Source organism: Scardinius erythrophthalmus (assembly GCF_964197995.2).
Source record: "Scardinius erythrophthalmus genome assembly, chromosome: 16".
Taxonomy (NCBI): domain Eukaryota; kingdom Metazoa; phylum Chordata; class Actinopteri; order Cypriniformes; family Leuciscidae; genus Scardinius; species Scardinius erythrophthalmus.
Genome location: NC_138236.1, coordinates 12,072,301 through 12,090,589, shown reverse-complemented (window position 1 = coordinate 12,090,589; position 18,289 = coordinate 12,072,301).

Genomic DNA, 18,289 nt, shown 5'->3' with positions numbered 1-18,289 from the left:
GAATAAACAAAAATGTTGCCCAATTGTTATTTTCTTTATTTGTCTTTATTTTTTATATTTACAATGAATGGTTAGTTACCTTTACATCATTAAAAATGGGTGTCTCAACTGTACCATGCACTGTCTCAACTGTACCACATATGGGTACAGTTGAGACAAAGTTAAGACAAAAAGCACCTTATTTTTATGAGATAATTGTGGAAAATATAAACTACTTGTGGGTATTATTGATTGATAATATCTTAGTCTACAAGCTAATGAAATGTCATGTGGCATGTCATGTGGAAATTCACTTCTTTTCAGTGTCTAATTTTGTGTGAAAAATCAAAACGCAAAAAGTGTCTCAACTGTACTGTCTACTACAGTGCGACTTTCAGAGCCCATCGCATTGACGGCATCAGCCAAACTCTCCCACTCATATTTTTTCCTTTTGTTATTAATTCCGGAGGACAAAGTTCCAAATTATTTTTTTATTTTTTTCGTTTCTACCTCAGATAGTAGCACCTCCAATTCACTTTCTGTAAAGTTTCGTTTCTTGCCGCCATTTTCTTACTGCTTTCTTTTGCCAAAGTAGACTCATTACCATATTTAAATTAATTTAATTAAAGGGAGGAGGCATTGTGCTCGTGCATGTGCGCTCAATTTTACGTTAACTGGGATGTACAAAGAGAATATGCGTGGGATCCTTCGTACGCAGAGATTCATACATCTGGGTTTTTTTGTGCGTACGCACATTTACAGCTTTGTCCATACGCAATGTTTTAGAATGAATTCAACGCAAGTCTTTGTACATGAGGCCCCAGCTCCAGACTAACAAAGACACTCAAAACTGTCCTGTCACTATAGACAACACTGCGCTGTGGCGCTCAGTCCGATCCACTTTCAGCAGCGTTTCTCAGAAATCACTTACTGCACCTTTATGAACCCAGACCAAATGTAGACATAAATAACAATTGGAATTTACATTTAAATTTGCACACCTTTTCTGTACTCAGTCCCCAGGAAACGTACCTCAACAGCAGGACGGAGTTCCTCTAAACTCTGCAATCTTCATTTATCTCTGCAGCAATGTGAATAAGACCGTTGTTTGTTGATAACAAACATGAATGAGGAAATCACGAATGTGCTTCCCTGCAGCCCTCACTCAGTGGGGTCTGAAACTAAATGACGGTATTTTAATTTACTGGAGGTGAACTTGTTTCCTGTGAGCTTGTTGAAAGCCTTACAGCCTTTCAAGTGATTCAATTTTGTAGTTTGTGAAGTGGACTGTTATGATAGTCAGAAAGTACTGTAAATCAGGTTAATGAATCTGAAAAGCAGTAACAATAGTGGTTTCATACAGAGTAAAATGTGCTCTCATCAACAACCCTCTCCAGAGTACTACATTCTCCCATTACCTGATATTATCACAAAAGGGTGGCGGAGAGAGGCAAGTATCGCTGGAAAACAAAGCACACAATGTGCTGAATATCTTGACAAAATCTAAATGAAAGTGTCTGTGAGAAAACAGGGAAATTGAGGGGTCGAGCTGCTGAAGTTTGAAATCAGATCTGTGGATTGACAGAGGGAGAGATGGATTGAGCAAGAGCTGACACAACGTGCATTGTTGCATTGCTAAATGCTGATTTTGAAAGGGATTTCTGACCGTTTCTGTACGCTCACATGCCAATATGCTAAATAATGACAAAATATTTCCAAAACTGCACCCAAATTTCTGCTATTGTGATAGGGTCACCAGCGAGCGAGCGTTGCTCTTTTAAAGAATGACATGCCCTGAATCTTGACATATAAATAAAATATGATTTTAAGTAACTGACAGTTATAGAAAATGCACATAGAAACAAACAGCAGAACAAAGTTTCTGATTTAATGCCATCATGACATGGTACTTTCTTTTATATGCTTTGCCATGTCGATATCTGTAAAGGCAAAGAGAATTGCCACAATTTTCAATTGAAATAGCATAATCATACAGAAATCAACTGGATTTTGAAAACGTTTTTTTCTTTGTATAAAGAACAAAAATTCTGTGCAGTTACGAACACAATTGTTCACAAGAGGAGCACGCATTAACAACAGGAAAAATGGTAGAATTTGATGTCATGTTGACTTTATGGGCCTTTTCTTTAAAGTGCCTCTGACATTTTACATTTTTCTGAGGGATACCGGAAAAACCTTAATGCCGAAAAGACATCTCAACTTTTTATGTGAACTTAAAGCCAAAAAAAGACACACTGCCTTCAACTTTCTATGATTTCTGTCTCTCAATGGCCCTCTAAATTGCAATTAGTAGGCTGCTATTTCCCCTATGCTTTTCCACACTAAAAGCCAATTTCTATTCATCCTTTTTAGATGAAAGCGTTGAAAGCAGACAACCTATTCGAAAGCTCCGCCTGCTGGTGTGATTTGCTTTCAGTTCACTCAAGCCTAAATAAACTCATTTAAAGGCGTTGTAGAATGTGCAAGAGAAAATATTTGTAGTATTAATCAGTGCTGTGTTGAAGTAGTCTTGATGGCTTGCTACACACTCCTCCAATGCTGTGTACGGGCCTTGGCTTTGTGTTAGTATTCCTCAGGTCCATGCGAGCCCAGCTGTAAATATTTACTGAGAAGACTGGCAGAGGGCGATAAGGAGTCTGGGCCTATTGATGATAACACTGAAGAATTTGAGAGAATATTTCATGAAATGCCATGTGGCACCCTGAAAGTTACAGAATGTAAAGGGACCATTTGTTATGCCTTTACACTCTGCGGCGACATGCCAACAAATTTGTACCTGTACCTGTCAGAATCACTGAAATATTAAGTTAATCTCATTGAGTTTTATTATATTACTGGGTGACTTTAATATTATTTATATACTATTATAGCATTTATTAATATTTTGAATTAGCTTTTATTTTTACATTTTCTAACTATAAGTTGTAATGTTTTTATGTGCTTTTGCCATTTTAATTAGTTTGTTTTAAAGATTTATATAAAGCTTTAATTTAAAGCGTTAGTTTTAGTAATTGTAATAATTTCATTGCAAAGGCAACATTTTCTAATTTTCAGTGTTTATATTTGATTTGATTTCAGCTTTATTTCAATTACCAAAAATTATTTTTAATAGTTTTAGTAGGCAATAACACTGCATTACTGTCCAGGTTATGCTCTGTTTAGTTTCCTTTTCATGGACTTTTAGTTTCTCCTCAGTTAACTGTTCCCTTTGTTCTAGTTTCCTGCCAGTCATTAGATCCCATGGACATTTATTAACAGGCACACCTGTCTGTAGTTAGTTCACCATGTCTATTTAAGTTCCTCATTTCCTTTCATCCATTGTCTGTTATTGTTTGTGCATCAGATGTGTAAAGTCCAGGTTCAGAAAGTAAAAGTCCTCCTCCTCAGTATTTTGTTCCAATCACCTGGATTTGCTAATTAGCACAGTTTTTCAGCCAGGAGATTTTCAGGAGAAAAGTCAGCCAGACTTTTACTTTCTGACCCCTGGACTTTACACCTCTGTTGTGCATGCATGGCACAGCGTTTGGTTTGTTCATCTCCTGTTGTATTACCTGAGTTTGTTTTATTTACTAAAGAATATTGTTATTTCAACCTTTTGGGAATCTTATCCATTTTTACCGGACGTTGCAGACACACAAGTCAATAACATAAAGCTTACTTCTCATAAAATAAAAAATTGCCTTTGCAGCTATACGTATATCTACTATTTAAAGTATGCATTTTCTCAGTCTAAAATATGTCTTACACTCAAGGTTACCGCCCGGCATGTGGAAACAGTCAATATGGCAGTCCAAATGGCTATAGGACAGGGATAGGCAACCTATGGCACCTGTGCCAACATTGGCACTCTGTGGGATAATCAAAGTCTCTCAAATTTGAACGTACTCTCTCGAACGGACATTTTGAGGTACTATTAAAGAGTGAGATTTTAACCTGCATTAGTGCGCAGATCCGACAAACCATTATCCCTCAACATTCTATAAGGTTGCTGACCCCTGCCATAGGATTTAAAATGAATATGCATTTTTCAATTAAACGCTATATATTAACAATACATACACAGTTTGTTGGTTACAAAACACACCAGAATACACAGCTGCACTGTCATCAATGTAGAAACATGTTCTCTGTAGCCAACATTTATCAGCAAGGGCTAATGTATGAGAACCAGCCAAACCTCGACCTCTTGGTTCCAGTAGCATGTTATATAAACTACAAAGAGTGCTACTTCTTACAACCTTGTCTATAAACCCTAATTGTTGTTTAGCTATCCATATTTCATCTCAGTAATTAAGTGATGCTTCCAACAGTGTCTTTGCCGTGATGCTGCTGAAACCATCAGAAGAAATGTTCTCAGCAGTAAAGACTTTTTCTCTGTGACCTCACTCCTCACTATCGTCCATGTTCTGAGGAAAACCGGAAGAACAGCTTGTCTCTCTTCACACCCTGACGTGCTCTTTCTTACCTTGTCCTCCCGTGGCAGTTTCTCAGCCCTGCAAATCAGACATATGGAATGGGGGAAGGCTTGCCAAGAAGGATGCACTAACAGAGACTGGTGGGCCTTGAGGCTCTTGACAGACATTGCCAGGGAAATGGGGCCTTCTCTGCCTCTCTGGCAGATGGCTGGAGAAAGTAGAACAGGCGCAAGAGAGATAGAGGTAAAGTTTGAAAAGACAGATCCAATCAAAGCCAGGTGTTTGAGACAAACCTCCTTACTTTTGATCTAAAGTGCCACAAGTAGAGATTAAACAAACATCTCTGCCTAAGATCAAATAACATGAGCCCTCGGAACATTTTACACATCTTCTAAAAACATTTACACTCAGATGATATGGCTCACAGTCATATCAGTAGCCTAATGAAAGCTGTTCTATTTTACATAGAGGCCCTGTCCCAAATGGCATTCGCGAGCAACCTTCTGAAACCTAAAATGACAAACAGAACACCACACAGTCTTCTGAACTTAACGGACACGCGCATGCAGCCACCAAGTGCACATAAAGTGTGCAATTTGGGACATGGCCAGAGATGGTCGCTTCATGGAGACGGTCATGTTGAGACCACTTTTGCTTGAAGAATAAATTATTAATGGCTGACAGCAAATAAAGTATTTCTACAATTTTGTGTAATGCATCATCCACACCACTAGGTGTGAGTATAATTCAAAGACGTCTTGGTTTGCGTCTTAAATTTCCCTAGTGCAGATTGATAGACTGGGTTCTGCCTCATCAATACTCTTTTCCATTAACATTAATGCCTTCCAGAATGAATCATGCATTCTTGCTTATTCTGAATGAAGAGAGAAAAACATCAGCAAATGAAAATGGAGTTGTGTTCAAAACATACTTATTTTCTCAATTTATTCCAATTAAGTTTGCATTTCCTCTGTAAACTGTCCAAATTAGACCAACCAATTTCATAACAAGCATGAAAAGTTTCTAAGGATAAGAAATATTATAGCAATTAGATAGGCTACATGCAATCTAGGCAAGAAAAATAGCATTCAATCATACGGTACAGCAAGCAGAAAAACCTGCATAAAAGCAGAGACAGTAAGTGCAGTCACACCTCAAAAACCTTTTTAAAAGTCTGACTGATGGTCTTTGTTTAGCTTTCTTACATAGCATGTGTGGGATAACATACATACAAATGTTTAAAAAAGAAACTTGTTGGCATTGATTGTAAAACATTTCATTCTTGTATCCCTGGCATTCATCTTGGTTCTGGAGAAATCAATTTAATACCGCTTCACAGCATGGATTTGTCACATGTTGCTTCGCATAATGGCTTTTATTGATTGTGATTTTACAGATTTTCTTCTCCACTGAGGACATATTCACAGGACAAACCTATCTTATCAAAGGTTTGATGAAGCAATTATGAAGTTTTGACCACATGCACGATTCCATCACATCATCATTGACTTTGTGTCCAGTTGTCCGGCTGTCTCTGGCTGTCCACATCTGCTTGCAATAAGGGGTTGGTCTAGGACTCATCAGCTGTGCAAACAAGGTCTATTCTCACTTACCCTCTGTTTACTTGCCCTTGAGGCAGGTAATTAGTCTTAATGACAGTGTTAGATAATAGCCTTTAACCGAATCTGCTTTACAGGGGTTTTAGGGGACGTGAACTGTCTTCAGACTTTACTCAGTGCACAATTTGTCAGTAGCTAAATATGTGATGAATAATACCATGCATGCACTTGCCTCAAGCTTGAACAGTAAGATTAGCCCAGTTTATGTTTTGAATGCTATATGCAGGTTTTGCCTGGCTGACCCCTTTTCAATCCAAGCCTGCAAGGACATTCATTCACTTATCAAGTTACTGTCCAAGTAAGGCTATGAGATTTTTATCTGCCTAATTGCCCACAAGATATAGGACAGTGAAAAGCCTAAGCAACAACTGGGGCAAACATTTACTAAGTTGGCTGAATCCTGCAGGGTCAGAACTATGAAGCAAGCTCATTTATTCAAAGTGTACCATACCAGACAGTGGTGAAGAATAAAAGTCTGTTCCTGCCTCAGAGTAAAAAAATAAAAAAGGGTCATTGTGAGGTAAAGTTTAGATAACTGTGAGAAATCAAGCATTAAGTCACATTGTGGCTCTAATCTATAGTCGTAATTATGAGAAACTGCTGCATTTGTAAGATTTGAAGTCACGATTATGAGTATCAAGTTGCAGTTATATAATATATTTTAAAATAATAGTCATCACAATCACAAATGTGAAAAATAAAGTTGCAATTGTAAGACATAACCATTGCAATTATGTTAAATAAAGTCCCATTGAAGATATGAAATCACATTTGTGAAGTTGTATTTGAGAGAGAAAAATTCACAGTTACAATAAATATGTTTGCAATAGTGAAATATTTAGTTGCGATAGTGAGATGAGGTCACAATGTAAGATACAATAAAGTATAAAGTCGCATTGTGAGATATGAGGTCACAATTATGACATACTGTTATGTCGCAATTGTGAAAAATGAAGTATAATGTCTCATTGTGAGGAAAAATAAATATACTAAAATGTATTTGAAATACATTTATTTTAAGCTGAGTACACTATAAATACATTTACATATTTATGTACTTAATATAAATACCCTGCAATTGTACTTTTAATATACTAAATTGGTATACTTAAGTCTGCTAAATTGGAACAACTAATTTTGTACTTAATGCACTTTGGTTATCAGGAAGTGCTGAGGTCCACCTAAAGATATACTACAGCTGCAGCATATTTGATTGTGCTAAAGTGGAACTCTTGCAAGTATAAATTATGTACACTTTAAATGTTTTACATTTAAAGACTGATATTATACAGATATCGCACTATCCTTACTAATAGTGGTATTAAAACACAATTTAGGCTTAATATTAAGAAATGTGCATTGTGCAACAAATAAGTATTCCAAATAAATATATTAGTGGATTTGTACTATATTTAGTATGAAATCAATTTATTTTAAATACTTTTTTTGGAATCGTTTTTTTCACTATATATATATATATATATATATACACACATATATATATATACATATATATATTTTTTTTTTTTTTAAACATTGATTTATTTATTTATTAGAATAATAGATTGGTGCAGGATGACATCAAAACCTAGAAGACAAGTTCGCCAGTGGTTCCCCCGAGAGGTTTTTATAATGTATTATTTTATTATTATTATTATTTATGAATAAAATAAGGTCTGTGGTAAACTTAAGTTGGAACTACACTGGAAATTACACACACTCACACCCCAAACTGTCTTAGTAGCAATCATGAGATAAAAAGTTGTCATTGCAAGATAAAAAACTGTGAGAAAATCGCAATGTGAGGTATCAACTAAATAAAAAAAGGGACCATTTATTTATTTTTCTCTGAGATGAAAACAAGCTTCCATTGGAGTTCATAAGAGTTTTTCCAAAATAGTTTAGCTTTCTACCTATGACCAGTTTTTCACTGAGTTTATCTTAGTTGTTTGTTCATATATAAACTGCTGACTATGACTGATGAAGCTATCCTACAGATATTAAGATGTATGTGACATTTGTTTAGGCTCATCTTCTATTGCCGTTCCCTGCTTTTGGCCATACAGATTGCTGGTGTATCAGCAGACGATGCTATTAAATGTTGACAAATGCTCTCGTCGACAAGCAGCATAGGTTAAGCTGTCCCTTAACATTCACCAGGAATAATGAGGCAGGTGTCGGACAGAGACAAATCACTAGCGTACAACTTATCTTTAGCAGCAGAGAGAAGAGACCGGCCTGATCCTGGACAGAGAATGAGAAGGAGTGAGAGAAAGAGAGCTGGAGAGATTACAATCTGTCTTTTAAACACTTAAATCAGTCCTTGTGCTGCTTCAGCAGTAGTTTTAAAAAAATTAACAGCTCTCCTTACAGGTCTCTGAGGCACTGCAGGAATCGATCACAGGTGAAGCAAATTGCATCCTAGAAGAAGGACCCAAGAACACAAGTACCAAAGAAACACACAATGCTTGAGACACACAACTCGTTTAGGTTTGCTTAAGAAGTAAATGGCGCTGAAAAGCTAAAAACTAAATATAATGCTGCTAAATTTAATGGTTGTGGTTCTATCGTCACCGTCTGTAGAACAGAGTTTGAAATGTGTATATGAATAACACTAAAAACATAGCAAATATTAAAATAAGTCATACTTTTTATCTAGCAAGAATAAAAATGATGGATCTTAAATGAAACTGTAAATACAACAGATTACCGTGTAATATCATCACATGGTGTGAATGTTTTTCTAAAGTTTAAATCCCAAATCCCGACATGATCCGCCTCTGCTCCAAGCTATTGCTCAAAGCTGATAGTTTCACAATTAATATCTTTTTTCACTTTATATGAGCTGCATATTGTGAGCATCACACTCAACAAAACACACGGGAAATATAGAATTGTGAAATGTCCTTTTGGGTGGGGTGCAGTGATACATTGAATGCAACATGGAATTGCAAAAGAGCTTTCCAGATCAGCATCTGCAACGCATCAGTGTCATGCCGTTAGTTGAGAGTTTTAGTGTTGTTACTGTTAACTAAAACTATTAAAATTTGTTTTTATTAATTTGGAATAGAGATGAAATATAATAAATTATAAATATTGAGTGACATAAACTTATTTTAAAAAATATTGAAATACTGCCTTGGCAGCTAACTGAAATAAAACAAGTTTAGGATGAAGTACTTAAACACAACTAAGCCAAGTATACTTAGAATAATGAATTACACTTTGAGTATATCTCGATCAAAAGATTGAGTGCAAGTATTGGCCAAATATAATTAGACTTTTCTGTTCAGAAAAAAAGTTTGTCAAGTATACAAAAAAAAAGTGTAATTTTAGGTATTTCTGTGAAGTACATAAGTATTGAACGTATTCTGTCTTATTTTTAGTTTAAAAGAAGAATATAATAGCAAATAAACTTCTTTTTTTGTAAGGGTACTCTGGGCCTGACCTTCTTATAATGAAGAGAATCATACGGCTATACATTTAATTTCACATGTGCTTACATCCAAATTTGTCTGCCTATACTGTGCCCTTACAGAGGTCAGTTTTATCTCTAAAGGTTACTTTGTAGACAGCTTCTGTTGACAATTTATTTTTGCTTTTATGGTTGTATGGATTCCTCCCTTAACGCTTCCAAGAACAGCAAAGTCAAGTGACACAAGGGCACCGCTCTTCTGCTTGACATTTCTGGTTACTAACAGCCCATCCTCAGCGTTCACCAGATTAAACAAGTTTTCAGATCGTTTGGCTGAGCAACACATAGCCCTTGTTTTTAACTTGTCCATCCATCTTTCTTTGTTCCACACTCCACATAAGGCCTATGCATTTGTTTTCATTTTTTGGATATACTTCTGATATATCTTCCTGATCATCCATATTAAACAAATGTAACATCTATTTTTCTCCTGTTGTGTTTTTATTGATGATTTGTGTACTGACTGAAAAAATGTAACTCAAACATTAATTTTGGGGAAAGCAAAATGACATGATTATTACACATGATTGGCTCATTTGATGTCAACTGAACTGAACACCAGAAAATATTCCATCCATTCTTTTCATAAACTCTATTTGGAAGCTTTCATTATGAAAAAGTGATCAGGCTGTGCAGTAACCCTGTCCTTTCCCTTTAATTTACAGCTTTAATCAAGAGAAACTGTAAACAATGGGCCATTAGCATATTCACACTACATCAGTCCCCTAAATCACAAATCTCAAAAAGACATTAGTTTGTGCAATGACTGAGTGGAAAGAGCAATATGTCATTATGGTTTTCTGCATTTTTGTTTCTGTGTTAATGTTTCTGCTATAGTGGTGCTAAGAGGGAACATGATGTATATACTTCTTTCATAAATAAAAAAAGAAAAACTGTTGCAAATGTGTATCTCTTATGATATGACACATTATAAGGCCAATTCAGTATGATATTAAAGTTCCAGCATACGGCAACAACTCTCTTGCCTCCCCTGAGTTTTAACAGACCCCTTAAAGCGAGTCATGGTTTTGGTGGGCGGTAACTGAGAATGACTGAGGAAAAGTCATGTGAGAGGAGGCAATGCCACCATGACGCTGTTCGCCTGAAAATTCCGCCTCTCGTTTTTGTCCACATTTGCTAATCGACATGAATGAATACATAACAGCGTTAATGGGAAAACTAATTTGAGAATCGTTTAACTCATTTAAGTATAATTTCAGAAAATAGCTTCTTTTTAATCGACAATGTGAACATTAATGTTTCTCCCTGTATTATTACTATTATTATTTTCATTATTATCATTTAACCCATAACAATACTTAAAAAAAAAAATATATATATATATATATATTGTCTTTTTGTATAATGTGATGTTTAATTGTATTTTACAGAGTTGTTAACAATCTCTGATTGTACTGTTGTTGTTGTTTCTCTCTCTCTCTCTCTCTCTCTCTCTCTCTCTCTCTCTCTCTCTCTCTCTCTCTCTCGTTTCTTTTCTTTTCTCTAGTTTTTAACATCAGGCATCAGGGACTAGCAATGAAAACTAGCCTTCGGGGAAATTTGGGTACATTTACATTCTTCAATGTTGAATAATGTACACTGTCCCTTTTTGAAAATAATTTTTTAAAGTATGTAAAAAACACAAAAACAACAACAACATCCATCATTGTGCAATGACACGTCACATTCAAACTTGCAATGACTTGTGATCTGTGAGGTTTTTAGGGAGCAGTCAGTTAAAAGGAATTACATCTCTGTGTCTGTGGCCATCATGGGACCTGCAATGTTTACAGAGCTTTGATGACTGATGATCCTAAAGGAAGTTGACTTAAAAAAATACAAAATAATTATTTTGGTTGTACTGTAGTTATTTTCTTGATAAGTAATGTTTATTCACTGTATTTAACTGGAAAATTGTGTCAACATTAATTGTAACTGGAGTATGAATATTTATTCAGCCACTGGGTCACACTATGTTTTTGATTCACTAAAAACAACCGGCTCATTAGAGTCATTTGTTCATGAATCTGTTGGTCTCACTGAATGGGCCCTATTTTAACGATCTGAAACGCAAGTGTCAAAGCGCAAGTAACTTTGTGGGCGCTGTTGCTATTTTCCCGGCGGGATAAATGACTCTTGCGCCAGGCGCAAATCTAAAATGGGTTGGTCTGAAGCAGCTTCAATATTCATAGCTGTGGTTTGGGCGTAACGTGAAATAAATCAATCAGAGCGTCATCTCACATTCCCTTTAAGAGCAGGCGCGTTTGTTCTAAAGCGGATTCCTATTATAACGGCGGATTTGCCAGGCGCGCGCCAGGATCTATCTATCTATCTATCTATCTATCTATCTATCTATCTATCTATCTATCTATCTATCTATCTATCTATCTATCTATCTATCTATCTATCTATCTATCTATCTATCTATCTATCTATCTATCTATCTATCGTAATAATGTATGATTTGCAAAAATGAAAACTGCTGCTTCTGTGTAGATGAGAGAATCAAAGTGTATGCGCGTTGTGCACACGCTACATTGATTATGGCCAAGCATGCACCCTTAAAATAGCATATGAATAACATGTGCAACGCGCCACTGACTTTAAACTATTTTTTCCTGGTTAGTGGCGCAATTGTTTTCTAAACCTGCAAAATAGCATGAAGGAACGTTTGTGCCGGAACACGCCTCCTTTTTTGCGCTGAACCGCCCAGGGAGCGCAAGTTCATTCCCTAGTTTAGCGACGTGCTTCTGTGGAGGGAAAAGCGTGCTTTGCGCAGGTGCAAAATAGGAATGATACATGCGTCGGTGTACAAAGTCAATTGCGCTGGGTGCAAGATTAGGGCCCTATGTTTGTTTTTGCTTTCAGACCGATAGAAAGAAAGACATGCCTTGCCATTATTTTGTGGTATACAGTCTTTGTTGCATAACATTAAAACAGTCTGCAAACTCACATTAACAACTCATGAATTAATAATAAAAAAATCTATATATATCCCAGAAAAAGAACTGGAACAATTGGAGCAAGTTTGGGGGACAATGTTTAACTCCACTATATTGTGATTGTGTTATTATACCCCTCGAAAACGAGATGGTACATCTCAAGGGATTTATCCTACTAAATCAATTGAAATTAAATAATAGTTGGTGTGATTTCCTTAGATCCATGGCTTGAGTGTGATGTGGATGGAATTCTCCGGCCAGACAGAAATGAGAAGCTTGAAGAATATGTGAATTTACAGAAATGTAAAGAAAACACAGAGAAGAATAACACATAAAAAAAAGTTATCATCTGAAACGGTGTAAATGCACAGCCAGAGTGAACCTCAAAACCACGATAATAAAAACAAGTAAACACTTAGACGGTTTTGAGGTCACATTTTATTTTTAAAGGTTTCATTTTCAATTCAGTATAAAGACGTGGGAGTCATACAAACCCTTCTCCACCTCCAATTACTCTCTGTTGCAACACAAACCCAAATCTGAAAAGAGTCATGGAGTGCATAAACAGAGCAGATGTTTCATAAACAAAATATGAGATGTTTATGCAGCAAGGCAGACAGTGGAACATACAGCACTGACAAACGTCGGATTCCTCAGTGCTGCGTTTAATTAAATATGAATGATTTTAATCAACTAAGTCGCACATTCATGTACAAGTAACATTTGTTTTGTTGCTTCAAGGCCCTGGCAATATTTTATATTTTATAGCAAGAAATCTAACATCATTGATGACACAGGTCATTGCAAAGGGAAAATTAAATTTTTCTCTGTTTTGAACTTGTCAAAACTTGCCTGGATGTAAATACCAATTACAGGTCATTTAATTCTAATTATCATTCCCTTCTGCCCAATAAATCCTGGGACTAAAAAAAAAAGCCCTGCGTGCCACTATATAGTAACATAAAAAGGCAACATTTCTCAAAGTGACTCAATGACACTACAGGAATACAAAATGTGTTTTCGCATGGTAATATTTCATCCTCTGACGCCCCATCATGACCAATAATACAAACAGAAATATCTCTGATTTCATAGCACTCCCCCAACCTAGAATCCCACTCAGCGTCTAATTCATGTCAGCAAGCTCGGTATTCCATATAATCCAATAATAACGACAACCTGGCTTTTCCGCACCCCTGTTAGATGTGGAATTTCATGCAACATATTTCACAATCCATCCCCAGAGACATTTTAACCACTCTGGGGTGTAATGCAGACCCTGCATTTACATAATGAAGTCCTCTGTTTATTATAAACTTGTGCATTCGGTTCACGGAAGACCATTAAACAAGCACAAAATAGGAAAGAACAGGAAAGTAGCCATGCCAGATAGCGTATTAAAATGCAAATGTGACTTAATCTTGATCCGTGGCTCTCCATGGGCCAGCGTAACATGAGCCAAACAGGTAATGCATCCTTCAGATTTGGCCTGCTTCCACAGTGCTGCACAGTACAATGTAGAGACGGAGTGAGAGATGGAGATGATATCTCTTTTATTGTGCTGTTGGCTGGGGCTTTTGTGTGGTCTGGGGGGTGTTATGGGAATTGCGAATGGTAGAAAGGGGCAGAGGAAGAGAGTAAACACATATCACCTGAGATTACATGTTGTTAGCCATTTTGGCACTTGTTAGAGGATAAAAGCTAATCATAAACAGACCAAATGAGCCTTGTTTGATTTGGGAATAAATCTGACGCTGCGTTCCCTGCTTTTTGCTTTTGTAAAAGGCTTCAGAATTACTTTAGTTACCTCTTTTAGAAAATTGCTAGTAAAGACCTTGTAATCAAGTCTTGTATTCAAACTTCCAACTAACAACCTCACCTAACTTTTAAGCAGTGTTGCCAGATTGGGTTGAAGATTTCCACCCCAAAAGCTCCCAAGCTGCCCAAATCATTCACTGCCAAAAGAATGTGATAGAATTCTATTGTCATGACCACCACAGTGTATAAGTACCATTTCCCTCTATTTCAAAAAACAATTATTAAAATTAATCAATTGTCCTGCCAGGAGGAAAACAGATTATTATTTTGCTTTGCTTCTGCTATTTGATTTAAAATATAAACAGTGTTCAACAACGATTTTGAAAAATTGAATATTGCACCTTTAAAAGACAAAAAGGTGTCATTCATGTTCAGAAAATTAACGACAATAATAATAATGTGCTTACATTGTGTTGCGCTTTAAAGGAGAACTCCGGTCAATTTTAACATTGAGCTCATTTTTTTGTAAATTTGGAGTGCTGTCAGTACAGAGAACAACGACAAAAATTGGTGTTGCCTACACTGTGTTATTCTCTTTTTAAAATTTGCACCCTGTTGACTTCAATGGGGCAAGTTTTAAACCTGCTTTTAGCCTCTTAACATCCTTGATGTGTCATTACAAGTGCACAGCTAATGTGAGTGATTCCTTTAGAGTTAACACGGGTGAATCTGACTGCAGTAGATGTGAAAGATATGAATACAAATGATGTTAATTCAGCCAGCGCACATACCTGTATTTTCTTCCTGTTTTCGGTCGAAGTCCACAGTAGTCGATTGCCGAGTTCACGCGCATAGGTTATCACGCGCGTGAACTCGACAATCGACTGATTGTTGATTCAAACCTCTTTCAGAGTGTAGTCTGGAGGGTTTAAAATTTGCTGATGTCCTGATCAGGACAGTGTGTACAAAACGATGGACAGGAGTTGTCCCATATTCAATTTCAATTAAGTCATTCAACTGTGCTCTTAGAGTTAGTTATATTTATAAAGAGACTTTGAGTCGTCTCCCAACGTGTTGGGTCAATCTCCCACTCTTTACTGTAGATAAAACTTACTGAATATTTATGCCACTTTGGCATAGCAATCACTTGAATATACAGCTACAAGTTAACTCGCTAAAAACCTGACAGTCATGAATGATCACGTCTGCCTGCTGATCACTGATTGGCTAAAAGTGTGTGCTTGTCGGCAACGTCAACACCAACGCCAGCCGACTCTGCGGTGGGCCAGAATGTTTACGTCATGATGATTTTGCAGACATGCACACTTGAGTTTTGTTTATTAACCAATTAGCCTACTAAATTTAGATGTTTGAAAACCGCGAACTGACCCCAAACCAGCCCAAATTTTGTCCACACAATCAAATTCAAACCCTTCCAATTTGGCAACACTGCTTTTAAGAATACTCATTACAGGAAACTCATTATAGGAAAGAAAATACTTCATAATGGGACTGCATTTCTCAAGTGTTGCTTTTCAACAGTTTATTCTTAAGCGCCCCGACTTAAGCAAGCACAATTAGTCAGGAGAGCTCCATTTCCTAACCCCTTCAACCTTGGTTCCAACATGAAAACAAAAGGGCCGAGATGAATGTGGAATTAACGCTGACAGCTGCTGACTCAGGTGGTTATAAACGGATGCGAAAGTAAACTTCGAAATGGCAATTACATTATAGCCCTCAGGAGAACCCTCTCTTTTCTCCTGGATGTGTTGCTCGCTGGGCAAGCAGCCATATCTGTTGTGTGGCTGTGGAGAAGGAGATACGTGTAGTCAACATGGTAACAAAACACTTTTGTCTTCCATATGCAGAGAAAACAGGGAACATGAACAAAAGCTAATCTGAAACAATTGTCTTGTGGCTGTTGTGATGTCAGCCTGTTAATATTAACAGCACATTTTATTTATTTACCGTTGTTCATAGCCTACTAGTGAAACCACAATGCAAAATGCTATAGCAAATGTGATTTACATTCACTAATTTGTAGGTTTGGTGCATAAAAAATATAATTATATAAGTTATATAATTATAGTAGTGAATTACAATCAAAGTGAAAACATAACCACCAGACCTATGAATCAACATTTATCTATTGACCAATGAAATCCCAGCCCAACAACAGATGTAGGAAGTAGAAAGTAAGTTCCTAATGTTCATTCAAATCAAATGAGTTCATTTTAGTACTCTGGTATCATTGCTCCCATCAAACTGAATCACCGTGTAAGGATAAATTAATATAATATAATCAATTACTATCTCAAAACATAATGTTTCAGTTTTGACTTGGAAATGAGCAAATGCTCCTCCTGACATGATTAATACATCACAATCATGTACAGTGTTTGATGCAAAGCCTAATTAATATTCATGATCTAAACCTACCATATTGTGACGCCAACAACCAACACATCCATCCCTACTATCTCCACTAAAAAAGTAATGCCCATATGAATAATTAAGTACCCATATTCCCACTGGATATGCAAATGATCTAGAGTAGAAACGTGTTGGTATACACTTCTAATTTTCATATACAGTACATAGGACCTGAGATCATGCAGGGGGGTGTTCAATGAGAGAGTGAGTTTGCTGCATACCTGAGGGTAGAGCTGACACAAGATGATGAGCTGTTGTTCTTATCTCCCTGAAAGAGCCATACCTCAGGAAACCCTTTATCCCTGTCCTCTATATTTTATGAGCTGACATCATCACATGCAATGAGAGTTTCTCATTTCCTGTGAAGGCAGGGTAAAACTAAACTTGTCGTAATGAAAGCCAAATTGTGCTGACCAACCCTAGCTGCAGTTCTGGTTATTATTAGAGCCAAGACTGAGATGAGCCTCTGGGAAATGACTGTAATAACTGCTTTTATATGGTCAAAAAATCAATCAAACAAACAAAAAAGTCTAGGGACAATATGGGTATGGCATTAATAATCAAATCACTTTATTTAGCAATAAACCGATAATTTTTGGTAACACAGAACTACCCTTATGAAAAAGAAGTATACTTCAAGTTCATTTTATGAAGTATACTTAAGTAATGTTCAAGTATATTTTTAAGTATACTTTATGTAGTAAGTCTACTAATATCAACGTGTACTTGTAGTAAACTTGTAAGTGTACTATTTCACTACTGCTTGGGACTAAATTGGCCCACTTTTAGTATATAAAAGTATACGTTATAAGTGTAAAGGCCTGTTCCGACGTTTAACGCCTCGTGACTAAACAAAGGGCGCCAATGTGAGTGTGCACACCGGCGCGAAAAACGCAATGCGTAAAAGCGTCATTTTAAAAAAAACGCCTCGGGTTCGTTTTTTTGGTTTGACGCGCCGCGTCAAAAACTATCCGACCAATGAGATTGGCGCTTTTGTTCACGTGTCTGGAGCTTCTGAAGTTACTGTAAAACACAACTTGGGGGTGCTCAAACACAAAACGGTCTTGCAGAGCACACATACGTAACGGCAAAGAAGATATACACCAGGGAGCGTCTACACTGCCGGGAAGAAATAAGACGAGGAAGATGCAAGGCAAGATGATTGTAGAGCTGCTGGTCTCGTTGGTGTCGGAACATAAAGAACTATGTGACAAACGCGACAGCGACTACAAAAATCTTGATAAAAGAGAACTGTTATGGAGTGGTTTCTGTTTTACATTAAGCGCCATCTAATGTCAGGGAATGAATTTGCATGTTCACTCGGCTCATCGTCAGCGAAAATTGCTTGGGTGTGAACACAAAAAACGCGTTCAAAAATGCTGGCGAATAACGCGCGCCGATATTCGTCCCGGTGTGTACGGCCCTTAAGAGTAGTAAACTACTTAGTTTGCTATTTAATTTTTTTGTTTATTAAAGTACACACTGAAGTGAACTCTCAGTAAACTACTAGTTTACTGAGTCTCTATCTGGAACCACTTTGCTCAGTCTCTGTCTGGAAGTCATCAAACAGCACATTAAAATATGCTGTCAAACAGAAGTCTTGTAGGAAGCTTAGACAAAGAGATACTATCACTGGTTTAATGGGGC